Source organism: Octopus bimaculoides, chromosome 9, assembly GCF_001194135.2.
Source record: "Octopus bimaculoides isolate UCB-OBI-ISO-001 chromosome 9, ASM119413v2, whole genome shotgun sequence".
NCBI classification, from domain to species: domain Eukaryota; kingdom Metazoa; phylum Mollusca; class Cephalopoda; order Octopoda; family Octopodidae; genus Octopus; species Octopus bimaculoides.
Genome location: NC_068989.1, coordinates 3,176,183 through 3,194,249, shown reverse-complemented (window position 1 = coordinate 3,194,249; position 18,067 = coordinate 3,176,183). Strand labels below are relative to the sequence as shown.

Genomic DNA, 18,067 nt, shown 5'->3' with positions numbered 1-18,067 from the left:
GTGTGTATACATGTGTAAGTGCATATATATATATGTGTGCGTGTGTGTGTATATATATATATATATGTGCATATATACATGTGTGTGCATATATGTGCGTGTGCGCATATATGTGTGTGTGCATATGTGTGTGTACATGCATATGTATATATGGTGTTGCCTCCTGGTCCACCAGTCCTCAGTCAAATCGTCCAACCCATGCTAGCATGGAAAGCGGAGGTTAAACGATGATGACGACGACGATATATATATATATATATATATATATATATATTTATTATCTATTGCACAATTCAGGCAATGCAAACCAACAAATGATGACAACAACAACAACAACAACAGTCTTCTTTACAAACAAGAGTAATATTGCATCAACAATGAATGAACAAACTTCAGCCATATTTATAATAATCATTCCTCACAATGTCGTCACCACTGACGGCGTTGAGTTAATACAATTTGTATCTGCAATAAGTGAAATACAATGGCCATTGTCAGATCTGCTGCTGGCAGCAAATCGAGGCTCTACAAACAGAGCTTTAGAAATTAACCATTGCAAAACTACCAACTGCTGGGGGTCAGTGAAAAAACATTTAATGTTTGTACAATGTTATTGTAGCTTTGCTCCATGTCAGTTCTGAGTGAACAGACAGACCTATGTTCAGAAGTATTCCGGCCATGACCTTTCCGTCTATTATTTCACATCTTTCATACATCAAACTACATTAAACATTATGTCAGATATGATTTGAGGAAAATGTAGTTGCTATTTCTAGCAATCATGTTACCACATTCAGGCTCTCCTGTTGGCTCACTTTAAAGTGTTGTTGCCATTGTTTCAGGGTCCATTTTTCCATGCTTGCAATGGGACAGACAAAATGATTTGAGGCAGATTTTCTACAGCCAGATGCCTTTCCTGTCATCAACCTTCACCTATTTCCAAACAGGGTAATATTTCCTCATGGCCAGACATGTTTTTCCATGGAAGACTGGAAATTAACAGCATCGCTTGTATGATGATGATGATGATGAAGATGCTCATTCACAATCATCACATGAGGTCAAGACAAAGGTGTACACACACATACATACACATGCATTATTCTTAAACAAGAATCTTTTCTACTCTCGGCACAAGGCCCCAAATTTTGCATAAACATCTGTACATATATATGACAGGATTTTCAGAGTTTCCATCAACCAAATTCATTCCCAATGCATTGCTCACCCTGGGGTTATAATAGAAGACACTTGCCCTAAGAGCTGTTTAATGGGACTGAACTTGACACCACATGGTCACAAAGTGAGCTTCTCAACCACACAGCCTTAACCAGCACCTATCTTGAGATATTCCTACATTTTTCTATTTATCGTTTTATGGTCAAATCACTTCAAAAGAATCAAAGACTTATTCAGTGACTAAAATAAGAATTCTTTGATGGACAGAATTCTTCAACAAATCTCTATAAAATGTTGTTGACTTTTAGCTATCTTGCTTCGACCTTTCGTTGTCATTTCACAACAGACGAAGGCTAAAGGCAATTTTTTTTCTTACCCAAGTTTTTGGTTGTTGTTGTTGTTTTTTTTAGACCAAGAGACTTTGTTGTCTTTCTCCATCAAATGGACAAAAATACAAAAAAATGACATGATTTAACATAGAAACATTGGTAGACGATGTTGAGTTATTTAGTCACTTGTCGTCCAGGTATGATAATAAATAAATAAATAATTATAAAGGTAACAATAGAAAATATCACTGTAACAGGCAATGGTGAAGCCAGTATGTAGCTTCATGACCTACAGGAAATAACAGCCAAATCCCCCTTGAATCACATCCCGAGCAAGAACCTATCGGATAATGTACATCTAAATACCACTGTTTGAGAATACAAACAAAAATACACCATGTGATTGCACCAGTACAACTGCACCTCTGTACTTAAATGGCCAGAAAGTCTATTATAAGTATGTGAAAATGAAAGGCCAATATATTCATATATGGTTATATATGGTTATATATTTGTTATAAGCAATGCGTCTCAGCATTGGTCTCATGAATCTCCTTCCGGAATTCCTCATGAGAAGTGTGTGAGGGTGGCCATGTCTCAATGTCGTGTGCGCTGGCACATCCATAGCGCTGCTTCTAAGTTATGTATTATACGTGTATACTATAATATTATGTATTATACGTGCATACTAATAAGGTATGTATATTAAAATTGTGAAGCATGTTACGTTATAACAGGCTAATCAGATATGAGATAATAATTCAAAATAAATAACTATGAAAAGGGCTTTTGTGTGTTCCCAGAGAATATTACCCTCAGGGGCACTAGTGTTGGTATATTCGTGAATAAGTCACTAACCGAAATAAGTGGATCTATTGTTTGGGAAAATACTATTTACCTAAGGGTTGTACTGGATAAATTGCGAAAATAACCAACATTTCAAATACTAAATAAGCATACTCAATTTGATTTATACCAAATAATATAGGAAAATGAATGGGTTATTTCCCTTGGCTGTTAAAATAAAATATATTAGTTATATATAAGGATCCCTTCCAGGGGCCCTATCATCGATTTTTTTTTTCAACAATCTGAGTATGCCATGTGGTTTTCAGACAAGAGTTCTACTCATGTGTCAAGTTTCATCAAAATCGATAAAACGATGTAGGAGGAGATAGCTAACAACTCCACAAACACACCCACAGACAGAATTTCCCACATACATAGTAGATATATATGATTGCATGAATGTGTATTTGTGTAAATAACTGCCAAGCTGCCAACTAGAGAAGTAGACATACAATTCCTTGCATACATTCAACCATGCACACACACACACACACACACACACATTGCAGAGAAATCTCTGGAACTGTTTTGACTCAAACAAGAAAGTTCTGTCATTTTGTAAGTGATCAGCTTTTATTCTTTTAAAAAGTCCTAAATATTGCACTAAGACACCATACATATATACATCCTTTGTATACCTGCAACTACACACAAATGCATATACACAAATGTCTGAAACTAAATTCAAATAAGAAAGTCTTGTCACTTTGTTAGTGACAGGCTTTTATTCTGTTAAGAACTTCAATATAGTTCCAGAAGAACAATATTTATGGACACATACATTTAAAGCAGTGAGGAAGACTTTTCTGAAGGAAACTGTTAAAACAGGAATCATTTTGTTTTTAAAAATTTCAGTGCATCAGAATATATATATATTTGCAGTTACAAATTTGTGTGTGTGTGTATCACTTTCAAGTTATCTCTACAGATATTGTATAGAATTTAGAGCTAGCACTGAAAGTTATGATTTGTATATGAATACATCTATGTAAAAAATATGCGATCAATAATAGAAACATGTATAACACGAAAATGTAGCACAATACTGACTTATAAACCTTTAATATACTTGGTAGAATGTGTCATGGTTGCTAAACAAAAGATGATGTCCTTAACAGCAATTAATATATATATGTGTGTATATACGCACACATAGATGTGAGTGTGTGGTATTTATTAAACATTTATACATAGAGGGGTGAGGGGTAACAGTGTGTTTGCAGTTTTAGTCTGCTAGACTTCAGTGTACTATAATACACTTGAGCTTCTTTTGGCTTTATATAATCTTGAGCAAGTTGTTTTTTCTTGGGTAAATGGAACTATTTATGCTTTGTGTATGTAGATCCAGGAAGTAGAAGTATAGGAAGGAGGACAGAAAAGGAGAGGAAGAAAGTAGGTAAGGTGTGGGCTGGTAGAAAGTTATTGTTGGAAGGTTTTGTTTGTTCAAAGTTGGAGTTGTGTTATTGTTTAGGGTTCTGTACAATGAGGAAGTATGCATGAATACAGGTGTGTCAGATTCAGGTTATGGGATTCTTTGTATAGAAAGTTGGATATCACAAAAAAAATTTTTTTACACGAATTAGATGTACAAACATATTTGGTGACAAGAGATTAGAATATGAAGGGTTAGGAATAGGCATCTAGCTGTCTTATTGAAAAAATATGCAGACAGCATTATTAAAAAGAAGATTCTTTAAATATAATAAAATAAATTACTTGACAACCATCTCAGAACATAAAATTTCAGATGCAAATAAATATTCTTTTTAAAATTTTGAAATATTAAACACATACATTTTCTCTTCACCTTAAAAATAAATATTCTCTTTCTCCTTTGTTGAAGGGCTACTGTCTGAAATGTCAAGTGCATTCACTTTTCCTTACAGCATAAAATTAACAACTAAACATTGTTTACTTACTTTTTAATTTGTATTCTTTTTTTTACTTGATTTTGATAAGTGACTGGAATTCTGCAAAAATGAACATTTGAAGAAATCTAGAGTGTTGATGTTTTACAAAAATTTTATTTTTAATTAGGGAAGCAAATAAATGCGTATGCTCAAATATTCACTAATAAACACATTAACAACATGTAGCATTTTTAACTGACTGTTTTTTGCCTTTTATTTATTTTTGTTGCAGTTGTTATTGAGTTGCTCATTAAAGAAAATTTCTTTGTCATTACATCTACACCGTTAATTATCTACACACACACATGCACAGACACAATTACACCTCTCACACAGTTTTGTACACAATCAGTCTATAATAATTATAAAGAACAACCTTCTATAATGGCTTTTGAATATAAACTCAGCAACTCAAAGATGGTGTGGGGTGCAGAAACAAATGTTGCAACCCTCCATCCTTGTGTTGTATTATGCTTGTATTAGTCTCATGCAACGAGGAGTTGTGCTTGAGTATCCATTCCTGGAATATTCCCCACTGTAGGATAACATGTGGTAGCCATATAACAACATAAGATCCCATGTAGGCATGTTACGAGGTCTTCACCCGAATTATACTAAATATATGCAAGTGTGTGTGTGTGTGTGAGTGTATGAGTGTGTGCATGTGAGTGTGTGCATGTGAGTGTGTGTATGTGTGTGTGTATGTGTGTGTGTGAGTGTGTGTGTGTGCGTATGAGTTTGTGTGTGTGAGTATGTGTGTGGGTGAGTATGTGTGTGCGTGAGTATGTGTGTGCATGAGTGTGAGTATATGTGTGTGAATATGTGTACATGTATGTGTGTGAGTTTGTGCATGTATGCGTGTGTGAGCTATGGCTAGTTACTATCATTCAATTAATTATTTTAACGAAGGTCTAGCTTTCTATCATTTCATTTTACTTTTCATAAAGTTGCAATCATGTTGTTCTTGTTGCTGTTGTATTAGTTGGTGTTTCATTTTTTTTGATTTTTGTATTTTTCTTTTTAGAAAGTCTTTCCACCCCACCCCCCTCCTCATTAATTAAAATGGACCATACTTCCACATTCAACAGACTAACGAGCTATTTCCAACATTTTAAAGAATAAACCAGAAAATAACAAGTCATCCTCTCAACTACCCCCACCCCACCCCAACCACATACCCTCTCATCTGCATCATCCACCCTTAATTTTGACTATGATAATAACGAAGCCAATTTGAGATCTCCACTCAGAAGTGCAGACACTGTTTACGAACGAGAGTCGAGGTAAATGATTAGAGTCACAGAGATGATCTATTGGAAAGTAATCAATACACAAATACATATATATCATCATCATCATCATTTAACATCTGTTGTCCATGCTGGCATGGGTTGGACGGTTTGACCAGGGCTGGCATGCTGGAAGGCTGCACCAGACTCCAGTCTGATTTCGCATGGTTTTCTACGGCTAGATGCCCTTCCTAATGCCAACCACTACAAGAGTGTAATGGGTGCTTTTACGTGCCACCAGTACGGGTGCCATTTGCATGTGATTTTGCGCCGCTTGATGGGTCTTCAAGCAAGACATAATGCCAAAGGTCTCGGTCATTGCCTCTGTGAGGTCCAACACTTGAAAGGAACTCGGCCACTTTGCCTTTGTGTATGTGTATATATACACAGGCATGTATGTATATGTGTGTGTGTGTGTGTGTGTATATATATATATATATATGTATATAATACATATGTATATATATATAGATACTAGGCGATGTTAGTAGCCCCTGAATGGACCCCGTGCCAGTGGCACATAAAAGGCACTATCAGAATGTGATCGATACCAGATTCACCTGACTGGCTCCTGTGCAGGTGGAATGTAAAAGGCACTCACTACGCTCTTGGAATGGTTGGCACTAGGAAGGACATCCAGCTGTAGAAACATTGCCAGATCAGATTGGAGCCTGGATACAGCTGCTTGCTTTCCAGACCTCAGTCAAATTGTCCAACCCATACCAGCATGGAAAACAGATGTTAAACGTTGATGATGATGATGATGATGATGATGATGATGATGATGATATTCATACATGTCAACTGAAGGAATACTGGTAAAACATTCCTATCAAGACTTTCACCTAGTGACATTACAATAGGTTCAATATAATTGTTTGGGACAGAAAAGAAAATTCTATAAACAGTCGCTGAGGTCAGCTGCCCAGCAGATGTGAAAATTACTTTGAAGATCAATGAGAATATTTATACACAACCACTTCAAAAGCTGCAGCTTCAAAGAGGAATTTCAAAGTCTCATAAACACCAATAATAACTGGTGCGCTTGACTATGTTACAAAATGTTTCAGTGACAAATTCAGAAAGCTAGGAAACAAATGTAGAAAAGATTATTTTAGTCATATAGATTTGTATTTGTGGTTTAATACTGTATATGTGAATATATTTTTTACTTGTGTCTCAGGAGGTCATCATGCCAATAATAAACACATGCACTGATTCTATTTCACTTCTTCATCATTTTCTTTGTCAAATGGTTAACTATTTAGCCAATTAACTAATTGACAGATTAATTGTTTGGTCAATCAATCAATCAGGTTTGTCAAAGGCCTTTAGTCATCATTCATGACTGGGAGAGGGGGAATGCTATTGATGAGGTTGCAAACACCAATGGAAGTTCTTTCACAAACCTAAATCATTGATTGACTGAAAGATTAATTAAACAATCAACTACTTAACTGATTAAATAATTAATCAATAAACAAATAATAATAAATGAAGTGAAATAGAACCAGCGTGTGTTTATTATTGGCAAAATGACCCTTCCAAAAGTCAACAAACTCTGTATCAACAGATGAATTCACATTATGTGTTGATTTACAAACCAAATACAAAAATGAATAAATTAATTTCAACTCGATATTCATACATGCAATAGTTTTGCTTAACTGCATTAGATTAAATGCAGAATCTGTATAAAATAAAACATTTTTCTTAACTGTTTAAAAATCTGAACTTCATTTAATGGAAGCTGCTTCGTCTAATGATGCCTCTGATTCAGATTCATTCAGCCAATCTTAATTATGAGAATAACGATTCTTCATCTGTTACGACAAGTTCAATGCACTGAAATAAAGAAACAGAATAGCAAGTTTCCTAATTAGTCAGAGAGAAAAACTGAAGTAAATCTGCAAGTTTACTTTTACCATTCCATTTGATTATTGTAAATCCTTTGATTAAAAGTGTATTGGATGTTGGAAGCAATGTCAAGAATTTGATCAACCTTAAACATTCAGTCATTCAAAAAAAGTTGAAGGCAAGCGTAGAAGAATTACTCAAGTGGAATTGGTAGCCTGCAAGTATTGGAGTTAAGGTATATTGGAAATATCCTGACAATTGGATCACACTGGAAAAAAGACTAAGTTATTCCTAAAACGTCAAGGTAACACAATAAGGTAATAATAGAGAATAAATTTGTATATGTGTGCATGCGTATATATGTGTGTATAAATTATGTATAAGTATGTATATTGTGTATAGAAAATCCTTGGTACACTATAAAATATTTGATAAAAATGAACAGAAATGGTTTTTTCTCATAATTTTTCCACAATTATTAGGTGTAGTGGCTCAGTTCCTTTCGAGCATTGGGTCTCACTAATCATCTACAGACAAACAGCTAGGTAGGAGTTGCTTCCTTCCAAACCACATGGTTCCGGGTTCAGTTCCGCTGTGTGGCACTTTGGGCAAGTGTCTTCTACTATAGCCTTGGGCCGACCAAAGCCTTCCGAGTGGATTTGGTATACAGAAACCGAGGCAAAATGCTTAGTGGCATTTCGTCTGTCTTTACATTCTGAATTCAAATTCTCCCGAGGTCAAACTTGCCCTTCATCCTTTCGTTGTCGATAAATTAAGTACCAGTTACACACATTGTCGACTCCCATTTTACTTACTGCACCTTTGTACATAGCTTGTACAGCCCTCAGGAGCTACTGATCCACACCTAGTTTCCATAGTGACTATCAAATTATAGACCATGGGACTCTGTCGAATGTCTTACCCAAATCAATATAAGCCAGACGTAATGGATTAATACATATATACATTCCTGCATATATACATACATGTTTTATGAGATACTTGTACGTATGTAAATATATATATATTTGATATAAGTGTGTGCTTCTGTATGTATGTATGAACAAATGTATTTGTGTGCATGTGTATGTTTGTGGGTATGTGCATGTATGTGTATTTGCATGCACATACACCTGGGCATGCACACTCACACACACTCTTAGATATAAATTTTGATTAATACTTTTGGATGGAATTCAAAGAATTTAATTTTGTTTTCCATTTGGAATGGTTTCCAGTTTTCTTTCTATTTTTGGCCCATCTGAAGCAGCTGGTGACATTGGTGCTATTTTTGCTCATAACCATTATCTTTGGCTCATTTGTGCTGTTTTCTTTGGAATTGTTATGTGAGATGCCTTTTGTGGTCGGAGATGTTGTTGTTGCTGCTGTCGTTGGTTGGCCCCTGGTTAATAAGATCAAAGATATTCAAGACATATCCATGATGTCTTTTTGTTCTCGGGTAGGATATAGCTCCAACCATGACCACCACTATCCAATAAATCATTCCCTACCTCACCTCTCCACTTTATGGTTTAAGACACTAAGGCAGTGCTTTTCTATCTTTGGTGAAAAACTAGAAATTAAAAAAAAAAACATTACAACAAAACACAAAAAAAACATAACTAAAGATTAAATCTATTTTTTTTTTACTTTTTTCAATAATTGAACAGGACATTCTGGTTATGGAAGACAGAGTATCAATATTGGTCAGAGATTGGCAATGCAAAGACACACAGACACACACACATACATGCAAATGCACATACACATACGTGTGTGTATGTATCATCATTTTAATGCTTGTAGCTTTTCCCATACTTGCATGGACCAAATGGATCAAATGGGGGCAGTAATCTCCATGTCTGTTAGACAACAAACCCATGACCTAACAATCTGGACCCCAATGTCCAAATTATTAAACTGTGGACCCTTTGTCGACGACCCCACAAAGGTACATTATGAAACCCAGAAAGATGATAAAGCTGACCTTGACAAGATTTGAACTCGGATTTCAAAAGCCAGATGAAATACTGCAAAGCATTTCATCTGATGTTTCTGCCAATTTGCTGTCTATTTTATTAATCAGGGAACTCGTTAGAAACCAAGAACGATGGTCTTCCAGATCATTTCATTAGTAACAGTCATGAGAAAGTTGCTTTTAAATTTAAATTTAACTTCGAACATTGCCAAAATATATTGATGAAGGATAAATTCTGAAGCAATTGTCTGATTACAGCAAGAAAAATAAAATCCATACCTGGACAAAAATAATTCATAATCTATTGGCACAACATATATATATATATATATATTTGCAGAGAGAGAGATGGGGGGAGAGAGAGATGGAGAGAGAGAGAGAGATGGAGAGAGAGAGGGGGAAAGAGAGAGATGGGGAAGGGAAAGGGAGAGAGAGAGTGGAACTGCGAATAGGGAAATCATTAAGCATTAAAAGTTGGAAAAATAAAAACGGTTCCTAAACAATATGAAATTATCAGAGAAAAAGCAATCCTATAACCCACATGTACATGTGTGTATATATGCATACATATGTGGATGTATATATATATATATATATATATATATATATATATATATATATATATATATATATATATATATATATATATATATATATATCTATGTGTGTGTGTGTGTGTGTATAATGTATATATACATATATGGATGGATGTATACAGGCATACATAGATAGATAGATATATATACATATGTACATAAATACAGGTTAAATTGCTGAGTACATAGAATTTGTGAGTTGATGTTCTCAGCAGATATTTTCATTGTGTTTCACAGATCTTCAAATACACATATACACACACATATATATATATATATATATATATATATTGGAGTCTGGTAGCCATCTGGTTCGCCAGTCCTCAGTCAAATCGTCCAACCCATGCCAGCATGGAAAGCGGACATTAAACGATGATGATGATGATATATATATATATATATATATATGTGTAATAGGGATTTACAAATACAGGCAGATATCTTCTCAGCACGCTGAAGCTATCCAAACTTGGCTAACTATATTGATTAACAGGTGTGTCGCTACACAAAAAGCACCCAGTACACTCTGTGAAGTGTTTGGCATTAGGAAGAGCATCCAGCTATAGAAGCCATGTCAAAACAAACAACTGGAGCAGCCCCTGGCCTAGCCAGCTCCTGTCAAACCGTCCAACCCATGCTAGCATGGAAAGTGGACATTAAATGATGATGAGGTGGAGTTCATAAAACCCAAATAAAATTTACATCTGTGGTTGTACTCCTAGGTTGTTTAGTAAATCCAAAGTTCACTTAAGAAAAGCTCCAAAATTCCAGAGCATATTAGAAAGACATTAACTAGAAAGAAGAACAATAAATTTTCAATACATGATTACACTGTAAATTAAAAAAATTTAAAAAAAGCCAACACGTGTTTCTGCTATGTAAATATCTTTGGATATAATAATTCATTGGTACAAAATACAAATCAATCCATATCAAATCAATTGTGATATCAGATTTTTCACAAAAATTTATGCTAACAGAAACTTTTAAAGGCAACCCATTCACATGGAAATCAAACAAAATCTGAAATTTTAGCATCAATATAGGGAACTAATCAAAGATATATTGATGCTAAAATTCCAGTCGTTGTTTGATTTCCATGCAAGTGGGTTGCTTTGAAAAAATTATGCTAGCATAAATTTTTGGATATATCTTATAAAACAATTGATTTGATATGGACTAATTTGTAGACTTGCGCCATTGAATTATTTCCAAAAATGCTTACATAATCGAAACACGTGTCAGCTTTTGGTATGGTGTAATCCTGTATTAAAGAAGTGCTATTCTTCATTCTAATTAATGTCATTATATATCCCCCCCCCAACCACTGACATACACATACATACCACATAAAAATATACATTCTTAAACTGAAATATACACAGTTGTATGAAACCTACCTGTGTGTGTGTGTGTGTGTGCAGACACATATATAGATGCAAATATACACTTAAAAACAAATATACCCAAATATGTACACATAGATATCTACACACACATATAGATGCATACATTTGTGCACACACATACACATCTCTCTGATACAATTAGACATTCATTAAGGATTTTTTAAGTCCACCCGCTACCCCATTTATTCACTCATCAAGGACAACATGTAGGATGGTGGAGAGTGATGAGTAGTTTAGAACATTGCATGATGAGTGGAGCAGCAGTGGCGATGAAAGTTCTGGGTCAATAAACAATTTCATTTTTATCTGTCTTTCATCAGCCCAAGTAAATCATGCCATGCCAAGTGACTTATTTTATAGAATTCAGAACCAGCAATGAAATTTTGAGGGGTGGGGATTAGCTTATAACATTAACCTGTTGATTGACTGGTACTCTATTTTATCAACTCCAGAAGAATGAAAGACAAAGCTGTATCTTCCAAGTTTGCCCCCTATTATAAGCTGCTATAATGGTAGCCACATTGAGTGTAGTGGAGTAGTATAACTTAATGACATTCCTATTGAAAATACTATCATGCCTATGTTACAGAGGAAACTTAATTTCAATAGGTACACCTCAGAATTGTTCTAGTCCACCACACACACACACATGCATGCACATTGCATGTAGTAATGATGATGATGCTGTAGTTAGTAGTGATGATAGTGGTGGGGGATGGAATTGGCAGCAGGGGTGGGGTGGAGGCAGCAGCAGTTGAGATGAGGATGGCAGTAGTGATGATAATGGTAGCCACAGCAAGGATGATGAATAGGATGATGATGATGATGATGATGGCGATGGTGGAGAGAGTGGTGGTGGTGGTGATAACCATTTCTAATTTAGGCACAAGGCCAGCAAGCTTTGAAGAGAAGGGCTGATTCATTACGATATCACTCCAGTTTCAAATAAAATTATCTATCAAGTTATAAATAATTGAATGGAGAGATAAGCAATTAAATGAACTAATAGATAAATAAATAATTAACATGAAATTAAAAATTAATAAACTCTGAATTCTAACTCTTATAGATTAGATTAATTCAGAATTATCCATGACTCTGCGTGTGCGTGTGTGTGTGTGTGTGTGTGTGTGTGTGTGTGTGTGTGTGTGTGTGTGTGTGTGTGTGTGTGTGTGTGTGTGTGTGTGTGTGTAGTCACATGTTCATCTATGAGAGAGAGAGCAAAAGTGAGTGTGTGAGAGAGAGAGAGAAAATAAAAAGATATGATCTATTTGTATATCGATCTGTGTGCATGTATGTGTGTGTGTGTGTGTGTGCATAAGTGCATGCATCTATGTACATGCACGTGTGAGTGAGTGAGTATGAAACTAAAAGTTAATGAGTAACATGTATTTATATATAGGTGTGTGGAGGGTGAGGCGTGGGCAGAGTATGTCTGAACATATAGGCGTGTGTGTGTGTGTGCATAACAAATAGAGACAGCAAGTTGGTCATCTTAGAGGGTCCAAGTGAATTACATTGAGTCCAGTCTTGAATTGGGACTTATTTATTGACTCCTGAAAGAATGAAAGTTAAAGTCAACCTGGACAAAATTTGAACTCAGAATGTAAAGAGATGAAAAAATGCTCATTAAGAGTTTCATAGTTAATCCCTTAACTAACACAGGTAAACTTAGGCAACCTTGAGATTTAGGGAAATATGTAACATTCACGAGCTGAGAAGTTTGAACGGGGCATACCTTCCTAATAAATGCAAAAAGATTTCTTAGAGGAAGAAAGAAGGAAGAAGAAAGCATATATATATGATGTATATACAATGGTGGTGCTCCAGCATGACCACTGAAACAAGCAAAAAGAGTAATTGAAACATATGTCTGTCTGACTAAGGCCAGCAGGCAGAAATTTCAAAGCCAACTCTTTGCTCTTCTTGTAAGAATTTAATAAACATGTGCTCAACTGCAAAGTATTGAGTGATTCTTCAGTTTAATGGTGAATGGTTTCGACACAGGAATGGTTGTGTGGTGAAAAGCTTGTGTTCCAACCACACGGTTCAGGGTTCAGTCCCACTGCGTGGCACCTTGGGCCAGGCCAACCATAGCTTTGTGAGTGGATTTGGTAGACGGAAACTGAAAGAAGCCCATCATGTGTGTGTGTGTGTGTGTGTGTGTGTGTGTGTGTCCCTCACCACTGCTTCACAACCAGTGTTGGTACCTTTGTGTGCCTGTAACTTAGCAGTTCAGGAAAAGGGAACGATAGAAAAAGTACCAGGCTTAAGGTGATAAGTTAGGAGTTCAATTCATTCAACTAAAAATTGTTCAAGGTAGTGCTCCAGCATGGCCACAGTCTAATGACTGAAACAAAAGATAAAGAAACTTGATACAATAACAAACATTTACATAAACACACATACAAAGTTTGCTTTTATATGACACGTGTTTGTGTGTGTGCATTTTGTATATATCAATATATACATGTATGCGTAAGTGTGTATGAGTGTGAACCTAACAATGTATCGTACTTCATTTATCAGCGACCCACTTCAGTATCCTTGTGTAATGATGTCGGACATATCTGTGTGTGCATGTGTGGGTGGGTGGGTGTTATTTAAATTCAATTCTGTTTTTCTAATTCACACTGCACTGTGCATAAACAGAGATAATATATATATATATATATATATATATATATATATATATATATACATACATACATACATTCACACACATCATAATCATTATTTAATGCCCTGTTTCCATGCTAACATGGGTTGGACCATTTGACAGGGGCTGGCTATGCTAAAATTTGATATCTATTCTTTTCCACAACTCGCTCAAAGCCTAGGGGGCTAGTCAGTTACATCACCCCTAATGCTCAACAGGTCCTTATTTTATCAATCCCAAAAGGATGACAGGCAAAGCTGAGCTCAATACAAAACTTTTCCTTTTAATAATAAAGATTAAAATTCTAGTCTCGTAATAACAAAATTTCCAGTTGATTCCATACTAGAAGTCAAGAACCTGCCTCAGCCCTCACCAAAATTGGCTGAAGGGAATAACATGACATGGGCTCTTGGTCACAAGAGGCTTGGAAATGTCACTTCCAGTTTGTAGGTCTTATGACCACGGTAAAAAATTGGAACAAAATTCTTAGGAGAAATCATCCAAGTTAAATGCAGAGAGAAAAATATTTAGTTCATTGGAGTTATGTCCCTTGCATTGGGACCCAAAAGGACCACCACCAGTATTCAAGATATTTGCTTGTAGGGTGGGGACTTGCAACCTAATTTTGATTCTTCAATGTGTAAAACTTGTTTCTCTTTGTATGCATCACTAATGGTTTCCAGGAATTGATTGCTAATCAGTTTTACCCTCAAATCACACCATATTGTCTCTGAAAAGTACGGATTTATTGAATAACCCAGTCCTAGATATATTATACTTTAAAAAAAGAGGGGATTAGGACACCTTTGATGATCTATTCAGTCAGAGTTGTTCTGGGACTCACCAACAATCATATATTCACCTGGTCCTCAGGTGAGTTTAACAAAGTTCTCTCTGCCGCATGTATTTAGACCATTCTGCCCCTATTATCTCTACATACATTGACTCACAGATATTCAGACTCAATAGTGGCCGATATCATTTCTGAGAGTTTGCAAAGGTCATGGACACCTCCTATTCTTCTCCAACTAATTACAAAAAGAAAATTAAACATTTAATGAAGCAGGTGTGTGACCTGATTTCCATTCACTGAAATGCAACCAATTTTAATACATTCCTCCATTGTTCTGCTGTCTTTAGAAAAGGTTACAGTTATTGTTGAGTACAGAACCAGATTGGCTGCTTGTTTCCCCTAGTTTGGTCAAACATATGTAGACATCTCTGATGAGAATCCAATAAGATTTGAAAATCGATTAAGGTTGTTCATTACTTATTCAAAATACAGAAAAGGGGCGACCCCAGTATGCAAGATATTTGCTTGTAAGGTGGGGACTTGCAGCCGAGTTAGCCCTGTTTATAAAGGTGCTATATACGTTGCATAAATCATATCATACCTTGATACTGTGTGAATGAAGATCCCCATTGACAAACCCCCAACGAGCAGCTATGTGAAGAAGTGTCACACCCTAACAGTAGAAGGAACCTGCAGAAGAGGTACACCCAGGAAGATATGGGATGAGGTGGTGAAGCACATCCTTCAAACTTTGGGCCTCACAGGGGCAATGACAAGTGACTGAGAGCTTTCGAGTTATGCTGTGATCGACTATTATCCTAGGCTGGTGCCTTTTCATTGATGTCACAAATGCTTTTAGGAGAGGCATGAACATCACATTATAATATTCCTTCTCTTTGTAAGAAATCAAAATTCTGGGTAAAAAAAAATAAAAATAAAAATTCTGCTTTTTAGTTTTGTTTTTATACCCAACAATTTTAAACTTTTACTGGTTGCAGCCAGTGGGCTGTGGCCATTCTGGGGCACTGCCAGCAAAAATAAGATATCGTTGGTAGAATTCAAATCTATGTTAAGGATATCCCAATGGATTTCTGATCCAAATCCTTAATCCAGATGTTCTTGTCTTAAAGGTTCAAGGAAATTCTGAAAAGGTCACAAAAATAGAATGGTTTATTTTTGAAATATCTGAAAATATTAGACTGTTGCCATGCTTTGGACTAATTTCAAGAACTTTTGGCTGAATGAATCAGCCCTCACGCTTATTGTTTTTTTAAGCCTGGTACTAATCTTATTGGCCTCTATTGTCAGACTGGTACATTAAGGGGATGTAAACACACCAACACTGGTTGTCAAGTGGTGGTAGGGGACAAATAGACACAAAAACATACACATAAAGGTGTGTGCGTGTGTGTATAGATATATAGGTGCAGGGTGGCTGTGTGGTGGGTTCAGTCCCACTGCATGGCACCTTGGGCAAGTGTCTTCTGCTATAGCCTCAGGCCAACCAAAGCCTTGTGAGTGGATTTGGTAAATGGAAACACAAACACAGGCACGTGCACACACAGGCACACTCATGCACACACAAACAGGCACATGCACGAACACACATGTAAATGCATGCACACACAGGCACAAGCACACAGAACATGCAAGCACACACAGACACATGCATGCACACATACACAGGCACGCACACACAGACAAAGGCATGCACGAACAGGCACACGCACACATAGGCACATGCACACACACACACACACACACACGCACGCACACACACAGAGGCACACAAACACACACACACATGCACGAACTGGGGGTTCCTTTCAGTTTTTGTCTGCTAAATCCACTCACAAGGTTTGGCCAACACAGGGCTATAAGTGAAAGATATTTACCCAAGGTACCATGCAGTCAGACTGAACCTGAAACCCTGGAGTCACAAAGCAAGCTTCTTAACCACACAGCCATGCCTGTGATTGCATCCAATTCAATTATTAAAGAAATGGATCACAGAAGATTATTGATTTTCCAAAACTGTGTTCCAATGCCAAAACATTAGAAACTACCATCTGAATCGTTCGACTATGATGGCACTTAGGTCCCACAAGATCCAGTTTCACTTCCAAGATATACAAAGCAGAACCAGCTTGCTTAATGCAAGTTTAAAGTTTCCTCGCACACACACAAGAAATCAATATTTTGACAAGCATTTCCTGAAAGTATTGCTGTGGATTAACTCAAAGACAGAAGCTATTTGAAAATGCAGAATTCACAGCTCGTTTCTTCCACCATAACTAACAGAATCACAAGATATGGGAGCCTCTACATGGTAGCTCAGCCAGCTAGAAATAGCAGCTGAACATCTTTCAAATAATATTCTGCTCTTTTTATTTTTTTAGTTGTTTAAGTGATTAGACTGGCCATGCTGGGGCATCACTTTAAGGAATGTTTAGTCAATTGAACCAACCCCAGTACCTGTTTTTCTTTTTTTTTCTTTAACCTAGAACTTATTCTATCAGTCTCTTTTGCCAAACTGCTAAGTTACAGGGATGTAAACACAAACGACAGGATCTTTCAGTCTCTGTCTACCAAATCCATTCACAAGGCTTTGGCTGACCCAAGTGCCACACAGTAGGACTGAACCTGGAACTGTGAGGTTGGGAAGCAAACTTCTTACCACACAACCACACCTGTTTCGGAATATACCTTTCTGAAAGCTTACAGCTTTTCTATACCAAAGGTACAATTTGTTGTTTAGCATTGGATCAACTCTCAGTGAGCAGAGTGATCAATAATCAGAGACATTCCGGCCATGACCAGTCCATCTTTTTAGAGGGGGATGTCCAGATTTACATTATGCAGTGTACTCTTCCTCTTTTTAAGACATCATCATCATTTCATTCTTTTACTTGTTTCAGTCATTTGACTGCGGCCATGCTGGAGCACCGCCTTTACTCGAGCAAATCGACCCCAGGACTTATTCTTTGTAAGCCTAGTACTTATTCTGTCGGTTTCTTTTGCTGAACCACTAAGTTATGGGGACGTAAACACACCAGCATCAGTTGTCAAGCAATGGTGGGGGGGGGGACAAACACTAGCACACACACACACACACACACACACACATATATATATATATACACACAACAGGCTTCTTTCAGTTTCCATCTACCAAATCCACTCATAAGGCTTTGGTTGGCCCAAGGCTATAGTAGAAGA

General features: G+C 36.5%; 1 protein-coding gene and 1 long non-coding RNA gene across 4 annotated transcripts in view; one reads left to right on the top strand and one right to left on the bottom strand.

The window, feature by feature from the left end:
- LOC106869147 (5'-AMP-activated protein kinase subunit gamma-1) overlaps positions 1-18,067 on the top strand; it is a 486,366-nt gene that overhangs the window by 95,138 nt on the left and 373,161 nt on the right. The window lies entirely within an intron of this gene.
- LOC106869149 (uncharacterized) overlaps positions 1-18,067 on the bottom strand; it is a 29,453-nt gene that overhangs the window by 8,534 nt on the left and 2,852 nt on the right. Inside the window, exons 2-3 of the long non-coding RNA XR_001409375.2 lie at positions 7,275-7,401; positions 4,277-4,327 (exon numbers count right to left, since the gene is read on the bottom strand). This is a non-coding gene — a long non-coding RNA (uncharacterized LOC106869149). The remainder of the gene's footprint in view (positions 1-4,276; positions 4,328-7,274; positions 7,402-18,067) is intronic.